The sequence below is a fragment of the Eriocheir sinensis genome, unplaced genomic scaffold (assembly GCF_024679095.1).
Source record: "Eriocheir sinensis breed Jianghai 21 unplaced genomic scaffold, ASM2467909v1 Scaffold1430, whole genome shotgun sequence".
Taxonomy (NCBI): domain Eukaryota; kingdom Metazoa; phylum Arthropoda; class Malacostraca; order Decapoda; family Varunidae; genus Eriocheir; species Eriocheir sinensis.
The window spans coordinates 29,654-35,425 of NW_026110774.1; the positions used below are offsets into that span (position 1 = coordinate 29,654).

At 41.2% G+C, this 5,772-nt stretch overlaps 1 long non-coding RNA gene across 1 annotated transcript; it reads right to left on the bottom strand.

Moving 5' to 3' along the window:
* Positions 1 to 2,357: 2,357 nt before the first annotated feature.
* LOC126990050 (uncharacterized) lies at positions 2,358 to 5,386 on the bottom strand. The gene is made up of 3 exons (XR_007743972.1): positions 4,302 to 5,386; positions 3,218 to 3,439; positions 2,358 to 2,978 (listed from the first exon to the last, which is right to left on the bottom strand). It is a non-coding gene; the product is annotated as an uncharacterized LOC126990050 (long non-coding RNA).
* Between the last annotated feature and the right edge of the window lie 386 nt (positions 5,387 to 5,772).

The window sequence follows — 5,772 nt, forward strand, 5'->3', positions numbered from 1 at the left end:
TAGATAGACATGAAAGTAAAGCTATTGGGCGGTAGTTTGAGGGATTGGAGCGGTCACCCTTCTTAGGCACAGGCTATACAATGGCATACTTCCAGCAGGAAGGAAAGGTAGATGTTGACGTGCAGAGGCGAAAAAGTTTGACCAGGCAGGGTGTCATCACGGAAGCAGTTTTTAAGGACAATAGGAGCACTCCATCAAGTCCATAAGCCTTCTGAGAGTTGAGGCTAGTGAGTGCATAGAAAACAGCATTATGAAGAATCTTTATAACATAACAGGCATAAAGGAGTCATAGTGGGGATGAGTAGGAGGAATATGCCCAGAATCGTCCTGGGTGGAGTTCTTACAGAAAGTTTAAGCGAAGAGTTCAGCCTTAGAGACAGATGAGACGGCAGTGTTGCCGTCAGGTTTAAGGAGAGGAGGGAAAGAGGAAGAAGTGAAATTGGAGGAGAAATTTTTGGCTAGATGCCAGAAGTCACGGGAAGAATTAGAAGCAGCAAGGTGTTGACATTTTCTATTTATAAAAGAAGTTTTGGTAAGTCGGAGAATAGATTTGGCACGATTCCGAGCTGAAAATATAGATCAAAAAGTTAGTGGGAGTTTGAAGGCTCTGGAACCTTTTGTGAGCTGCCTCTCTATCTTTAATAGCACGAGAACAAGCATGATTAAACCAAGGCTTTTTAGCATGAGGAGTAGAGAAAGTACGTGGAATGTATGCCTCCATTCCAGAGACAATCACCTCTGTGATGCGCAGAGCACACACAGAGGGGTCTCTCTATCTATTTATCTATCTATATTTATCTATCTATCTATCTATTTATAAATCTATTTATCTATCTATTTATTTATCTATCTATTTATCTATCTATTTATTTATCTAGCTATCTACTTATCTATCTATTTATGTATCTATTTATCTATCTATATTTATCTATATATTTATCCATTTATCTATCTATCTATTTATCTATCTATTTATCTATCTATCTATTTATATATCTGTTCATTTATCTAACCGTTGACGTTGTAGCCTAAACTTAGAGAGAGAGAGAGAGAGAGAGAGAGAGAGAGTAGTGAAAATAGCTTGAAATATTTCTCTTTGATGTAATCTGGTATTAAAATTCTCTCTCTCTCTCTCTCTCTCTCTCTCTCTCTCTCGGTATACATAGATATAAAATACAAATAAATATTTAGAGAGAGAGAGAGAGAGAGAGAGAGAGAGAGAGAGAGAGAGAGAGAGAGAGAGAGAGAGAGAGAGAGAGCAGATGGAGGACATTAGGAAAGGTCACATGCTCTCTTGTTTACATTCCAACGTGGGTGTCAGGTGTACGATAACGGACCATTGCATAGATAATCCCTTCTTATATATCTCGTTATCTATCAATAATTTAACCTTTTTAGCGACAAATAATAGAAGAGAATATAAAATTTACTGCATATCTTTCAATTTTATTTCTTTACTTATTTTTTTTTTTAAATTTGATATAGTTTAAACGCCTTGCCCTACCCTACAGTGCTATATTACGGGAAATCTACCTTGAATTAACCTAGGGAGCCTCGGGAAAAGAAAATAGCGTGAGGCCGCAAGAAGACACCCAGCAAACATCGAAAGTCCGGGCCGATACCGGCAAATAACGGAACTATGGCATAAAGGATTTCGTTTATCAGGCCAATATAAGGCCGATATAAATATTCTGCAATCGGGCCATAAGAGGCAAATGTACATCGGGCCAGTACTAAATAGCCTACATTACGTCTTTTTGTTGTAGTTCGAGGATTTTGTTTATCGGGCCAATATAAGGCCGATATAAATATTCTGCAATCGGGCCATAAGAGGCAAATGTACATCGGGACAGTGCCTTGCAGGTCCCTATATTGAAGGTGTGTGTGTGAGTGTTTTGTGTTCAACTAAGTCTGTTTCTTGAGAAGGCTGCACCAGGACTTGTCTGTCACCACTGCCTTAATTCACTACACTAATAACCTTGTACTACATACTGTAACCTCATCCTGGGCTTCTCTTTATAATTATGCACTTTTGTGTGTGTGTGAAATAATAGACAGTAAGTAAGGATAAGAAAAAACAATGGAGGAAAAATCACCCGTTAACAAAAGGTGGCAGGCAGCTGTTGACTCTTGCTTTAAACTTATCAATATCAACAAGAGATTCTAATATGGCTGCCCCTCTAACTGTGTCTCCCTCGTCTTAGCCAGCAACCCCGAGCAGCAGCCGTCCCCCCTGATGGTGCACCTCTCATCCTATGTGGGGTGCTGTTGCTGTTGAACACTGCCCCCCCCCTCCCCCAACCCTACTGCAAGGGGAATTTCTCAGGGTGAGTGTGTGTGTGTGTGTGTGTGTGTGTGTGTGTGTGTGTGTGTGTGTGTGTGTGTGTGTGTGTGTGTCGACTGATTTTTATTTTTCTATTTTTTATTTATTTTCTTCCCAGCCTATTGTGCCAGTAGGCCATACAATGGAATGTCTTAATTTTGTATCTGCTGTATCTACCCATTTATAAACTATCCTTGACACAGTTGAAAGAGATACATTAAATCTGTAGGCCAAATCCTGGAAGCATGTGTTTAAACGAAGATGCATCAGAAACATAACAAATTTTTGAAACGGGGATAGCTTTGAATTAATTGAATGGGTAATATTAAGGCAAACATAATAAAAAATGCACATCAGTACAGCATAGTTTGGCAGCCCTGTATAAAAAGGACTTTTTCATCATCATTACTGAGGTTGAGGTTATTGTAGTCACCTACTGTAGAACGGAGTTCATACACCTCTGTTCGTAACTTGTTCAAGTCCTCATCCTGCTGATCAAACATGGTCGTCTCCATTAGGGTGAGGTCTCTTTGGCAGCCGACAGTTGCAACTGTTACTGTTTCTGTCTGGCAGGCAGCTGGTCTAGACACAATGGTTTGCTTCTCTGTCTGAAATGTCTGGCCGATGGCTAGTAGGGACAACTGTTCCTGTTGTTCTGAAAGGTGTAAGAAGATTGTGAGAAGATAGTAACACACTCCCATGACAACTTTGACCCGTGAAAATTCATACCCATTTTAGAAGAGGTTTCTTAACTTACACCAACAAAAAGGATGAGACTCCATTTTATGGTGATATGAATGTTTTTTGTTTTGAAAAGGTCTGTATTTCCATAAAAAAAAAAAAAAACATGAAACGGGCTACTTGTTGATGGCATATATTAACATAACCACTTACCAACATGAACTTCGTCATGGCAAGGTTGAGTGTATTCCTGTATGTCCATGAGTGTCTGCGCTGCCATAAACATCTCCTTATCCTTCTTCAACTTTCTCTCCTGGATCCTTTGATGCCGAGCACAACTGATGGCGACCAATTCCTGGGACACTTTACGATGACCAAGGTTCTGTGTTGGGGCCCAGTCTGGATTACTAGTATCCTCAAGGACTGCTGGCCGTCCTGAAGTAACAAATATAATGCAGGGTTAATAATGAGTTTACCTCAGCAGTCACTTTCTAAGACAACATTTATTTTTTCCAGACTAAAAGTCATGCTTTTTCTGGTGAGCATTGTTTTAAATCCATAAACCAAAAATTACCTATATAAAATTCAATCTAGTAACTATTGAGTTGAGCTCCGCGCCTCCAATATACGATATTGCGCCTCCTTATTACAGTTATGGGGCTAAATCCATGTCCCTGAACCATAATATGATAGAGCTAGTTCTTAAAATTAAAGAGAAGAGAAAGGCCTAATAATGGATTTAGTCCCTTATGATAGGAAGGTGTAATGTCATCTTTTGGAGCTGCGGAGCTCAACTCAACAATTGCCTTTAATCTTAAGGTGTGCCAGACAACATAACAGTGAAATTCAGTTCAAAACTAAACCTAACCAATATGAAGTCCTTGTTATTGACTAAGATACATAACAATGACTGACTGTTGAAAAGGGAAGCAGGAAAAAAAATATTTGCAATATAAGCCATATAATATAAAATTTTGCAGCCCTGTATGGCACAATATGAACAGTAAGAGAACACACTGTCATAAAGTTAGGGTTAGAGTCGGTGAAGTTTGATTTGACATGGTTAGTTGACCTGTACAAGATGCCGTTAATAGGTACAGAGAATATAATTGTTCATAGTATAAGGAATTCCTTCAAGGAACAATGATCAGATATCTGGTCTGTGTCTTTTTAGTGCAGGTGGTAGTGGTGGCGCCGCTGGTGAGTTACTGAATCCTGTGCCACTTTTGTGTGTCTCTCGGTTAAATTATTGACTTTATTCGAATGTTGTGCCTTAAATAGGAAAATATATACTTACCACTCAAAAAATGATCACTGCACACGAGGAGATGCCTTTTTCCAGCCTCGGATAAGTCAGCTCTTGCCAGACTTGCCAGCCACTTCCCTCGCCGTTCTCTTGTTATTTTCTCTCTCTTCCCTCTATATCTCTTGTCTACTGGTGGTGTCGTGCCCGGAAATTCGGGACACCTAAATGTTGTAAAAAAAAAAAAAAGGAATTCACCTAGGGATATCTGAGGAGAACAAGGGGGACTCACCCTGGGGGTAGTTTTGCTGCCACCGCCCAGAGATCTACCGATGAACTATGTCGCCGGTAGCTCACTGGGAACCTTAAGAGTATATGTATATAAAGGACTAAGGATTTAATGAGGGATTAAAATGACCCAGAGCGAGACTCTGATTCCTTGGGCAGGGTAGCGAGGTAAGCGGGGCAGGCTCGGGGGCGGTAAATGGTTAGTTTAACTCACAGCCGGCCGGACAAATCTCACATCGGGGAGTGACAAGAAATAAAGGCCTATATATAGGAGTGCTTACATTTATTCCTGTGACTTAGTTTAGAAGGCAATACATAGGCGCCGCATACCTGACGACACGGTTTATAATTAATTCCTCATTGAAGGCACGATTTTCCCGAAACTGACGGAAATGGGCGAATGGACACACGACTGATTTCTAGTTTTCTCCTCTCACTATGGTAACCAGAATAAGGCTGAGGATTCTCCACGAAATCTTTACCCTTGGGCGGTTGTACAATTATTGTAAAAACCAGGTACATATGATGTATGAAAGAGACTCAGAGAGGGGGAACGTTACATTTCCGGGAAAAACCTATACACGACGAGAACCATCTCCGTCGTAAAGACACAAACATACAGCCTCTTAATTCACTAACACTTCTTACACTACAGGTAAAGCACAGATTACTGGCCTAAATACTCCCAAAAATACTACCCGCAATAGGGGGTGCAGGAGGGAATTGTAAGGGGGACTCGATTCCCCGTTTCCTACCCCTGGTATGGCTCCAAGAACGCATACAGGGCTCTCTCCTACAACTCCTACTGCGGAGAGAATAGGAATATTGAGTTTAACAACTAAAAGAACACATCGGGGTGGATACACGGGTTCGTGTAGTTGTGTGTGGTGTGTGTGTGTGTGTGTGTGTGTGTGTGTGTGTGTGTGGCAGAGACTGGGACGCCCGACCTGTGAGTAAGAGGAAGATGAGTGGGCGAAAGATCAAGCTTATTTCATTTACTGGGATCAGAAATGCATTTATAGGATAATTAAAACGGATTGGCTAAAGGGGAGACGGTAATTAATCCTTGGGGAGCACTTTAGGGGGAAAAATGGGATGGAGGAGGGAAAAATCACGGAGTACAATACCTGTGAGTAGGAAGAAGATGAGTGGGCGAAAGATGCCCTCAAACGACGCTCCCCTCGTTTTATACCAGCCCTGCGGCGGCCCCGTAGGGGAGGGAAGAGGGGCCAAGTAG